The sequence below is a fragment of the Equus caballus genome, chromosome 30 (assembly GCF_041296265.1).
Source record: "Equus caballus isolate H_3958 breed thoroughbred chromosome 30, TB-T2T, whole genome shotgun sequence".
NCBI lineage: Eukaryota > Metazoa > Chordata > Mammalia > Perissodactyla > Equidae > Equus > Equus caballus.
The window spans coordinates 26,248,416-26,252,014 of NC_091713.1; the positions used below are offsets into that span (position 1 = coordinate 26,248,416).

The 3,599-nt window shown below is 45.3% G+C and overlaps 1 pseudogene; it reads left to right on the plus strand.

The window, feature by feature from the left end:
• Positions 1-1,017: 1,017 nt before the first annotated feature.
• LOC100057928 (splicing factor 3A subunit 1-like) lies at positions 1,018-3,373 on the plus strand (annotated as a pseudogene).
• Positions 3,374-3,599: the final 226 nt, after the last annotated feature.

Genomic DNA, 3,599 nt, shown 5'->3' on the forward strand with positions numbered 1-3,599 from the left:
TTGCTGCATAAAAAGAATTTAGAACATTTTGAGTAGCATGATGTCTCTGATCTTTGCAAAGATGTTACACGTGTGGTCTTTTTCCGGAATAACAGTTTGAGAGTAATTATTATCTACATAGAAGAACTATGAAAATATGACCCATAATGAGGAGAAAAACAAATTAATCAAATCTGGCCTACAAATGACCCAGATGATAGGATTAGTACGCAAGACTATTACAACAATTATTATTATCATTGCATTTCATATGTCCAAGAAGATACAGGAAATATTGAGCATGCTAAAAGAAACATGAAAGCAATAAAAAACGTCCCAAATCAAACTTCTAGAGATAAAAAGTACAATATCTAAGGTGAAAAGTAGGAAAAAGACATAACAATTGATCCTAATGTGCAAACTTTAATTGGCTCTGCATCAAGAGAAAGATGGCTATCGGAGACATTCTTAGGAAAGCGGGTGAAATTTTAATATGGACCAGGTACTAGATAATTTCAGTTATTGTTATTGTTTTTATTGTTATTGTTATTATTTTCAGAAATGATGATGTTATTATAATTTATGTAGGAAATAAACCTTATTCTTAGGAGATACATACTCAAGCCTAAAATAATACACTACATGGGTTTAACAAAAGATTATGCATCGCAGGAGAAAAAGATAGTAAATTTTAAAACATAGAAATGGAAACCAAAGTGAAACACAGAAGGAAAAAAACCTCAAAAAATATAGCATCAGTGAATTGAGTAACAACTTCAGGTAACCTCAAAAAGTACAAACTGGAGTTACTTAAGGAGAAGAAAAAATGAGGTTAAAGAAGATATTTGAATAAACATGGCTGAAAATTTTTAAATTTGATGAAAATAATATAAATAAACTGAAAATAAAAAAATATAGGGAACATAAAGAAATCAAGCCACAGTGTAATCAATTAGCCTAAAGCCAATGGCACAGAGAAACCCTTAAAAGGAATCACACATGAGCCTAGGCCCACTGGTGGCTCTGAGCATTGCAGTCATGCAGGCCACACCTAGGCAGGTGGTGTCCCCACCACCACCAGCAGCCACTGAGCCCAAATAGCACACAGAAGAAGCATCTTTGAAGGAGGATCTACCCCTTCCACACCAGTGTTGGGGATCATTTACCCTCTCTCAGAGGTCAGGAATATCATTGAAAAGACTGCCAGCTTTGTGGCTAGAAAGAGACATGAACTTGGAGCTAAGATACAACGGAATCCAGATCAACAACCACACGTTCGACTTCCTGAACCCCAACAACCCTTCCTACCGCCACAAAGTCAGCAAGTTCAAGGTGGGGAAGGTTCAGGAGCCCATGGCCGCCATCCCCAAGGTCATGCAACAGCAGCAGCAGCAAGCCACCCAGCAGCAGCTGCCCCAGAAGGTCCAAGCCCTGGTCATCCAAGAGACCACAGCACTCAAAGAGCTCCCTCCTGAGTTTGATTTCATCACAGAACCACCTCCATCTCAGCCTTCGACCTAGGCACAGTGAAGCTGAAGCCTCAGTTTGTAGCCAGTTTCTGACCCAGCTGATCCAGAAAGAGAAGCTCGACTACCGGTTGGACCTCCTCTATCCATAGCACAACCTCTTCAACTACTTCACGAAGCTGGTGGAACATTATACCAAGATCTTGAATCCAACTAAAAGCTTAATTGCAAAGCTCAAAAAAGGGGCTGAGAACCCCCGAGAAGTTTTGGACCAGGTATGTTACTGAGTGAAGTGGACCAAGTTCCAATGGCAGGAGAGAAAAAAGGAGGAGGAAGAGAAGGAGAAGGAGTGGGTAGCAGATCAATTGGCATGATTTCAAAGTGGTGGAAATGGTGGACTTCAAACACAATGAGCAAGGGAATTTCCCTCCCTCCATCACCCTGGAGATGCTGGGGGCCCAAATCCTCATTCAGGAACTCAATGAGAAGTTTGGGGAGAGTAAGAAGGTCGAGAAGGAGGTCAAGTCTATTGATGAGGACAAGAAACAGGAGAAGGCAGAGGAGCCTCCTTCCCAGTTGGACCCGGACACAAAAGTGTAAGACTTGGATGAAGGTTCAGATCATGAAGAAAGGCAGAAAGTGCCCCTTACCCCCAAGGACATGCCTCCTGCCTCTGCCCCTGACTCCAGACCAAGTCATTTTATGGAAAGACTATGACCCCAAAGTTTCCACCTCCCTTCCTCCAGCCCTGCTCCAGATGAATATCTTGTGTCTCCCATCACCGGAGTAAAGATTCCTGCCCCAAAAAATTCAGGAACCTATGTACGTTGCACTACTTGACCTCCACTAGCTGAAGTAGCAAGATGGCTCCATTCACGGGAAGCAGAGTGGTAGTGAGGCATTTGCATCAAGTCTGGAAATCAAGAACAACCTGAAACAGTTGGCCAGGTAGGGTACTGAAATCTTTGGTGTAGAGGAAACAGACTTCCATAAGAAGATGCAGGAGAAGGAGATCCAGAAGCCCAAAGAATAGGAGACATGGGACAGCCACTCTGGCAGCATGGCTGGGACCCAGCAAGCAACCCAGGCCAACATCATCCTCTAGGAGCTGATCAGGCCATTCACAAGGCCAAGGGCCTGGTGCCGGAAGACGACACCAAAGAGAAGATTGGTCCTGGCAAGCCCAGTGAAATCTCCCAGAAGCCACGTCCTCTGTCTTCAGCCACCAGCATCCGCAGCTTCACATTATCCATTAGTGTGGTGCTTTGACCACCGGCAATGCCACCTCACGTCTACACCACAGTTGCTTCCACAGTATGGTCGTACCTTGGCTCTGGTATCAGTGGTCCAACTGCCCTCATGCCTAGTGCTCACCTCCATGCCACCCAACATCCATATGCCCAGGACCAACATGGTGCCCATGCCTCCCTCAACCCCTCCTATCATGGCACCCTGCCCAACCCCCATGATTATATTTACAAACTTTGTGCTTGCTCCACCTGTGGTACGTGTCCCAGCTCCAGCCCTAACACTCCTAGTTCCCCCCGCCACCCTAACCCTCCTATGGGAACTGAGCCTGTCTGCAAGAAATTGAAAATACAGGACAGACTCATGCTTGAGGAGAAGTTCTTATGCATAAAAAAGGGTCCAGTGTCCATCAAATTCCAAGTGCCAATGTGCAGGATAAGATAGAACTGAAGGAAACTGAAGGGGTAGGTGCTGGTTTTCACCCTCCTGCTCACAGACCAAGTCTCTGTCATCAAGATGAAGACTCACGAAGCCATGGGCATGCCTACAGGGAAACAAGCTACAGTATGAGGACATCTTCATCAAGGATTTTGACTGGCTGGTTTACATGGCCAGTGGCAGTCATCCACCTGTTCTTAAGGGAGAGAGGCGATAGGCACAGGTATAAGAAAGAAACTTGATGTCAGGTCCCAGCCACTGCCATTTTGCCTCTCCTGCCCCTTACTCTCTGCCCCAGACCCAGGAGACCTCCCTGAGGCCTGGGGCCTTGCCTGCAGATTCGGTTGCCTCTTGTTAAGTTTGGAAATTCAAGTTGTCCTGCAGAGTTTCATTCCACCCACGTCCTTCTCAGACTGATAAGAGTAGGGCATGGATAATAGAGCTGTCTAAGCCACTCTCCTTTCCAGC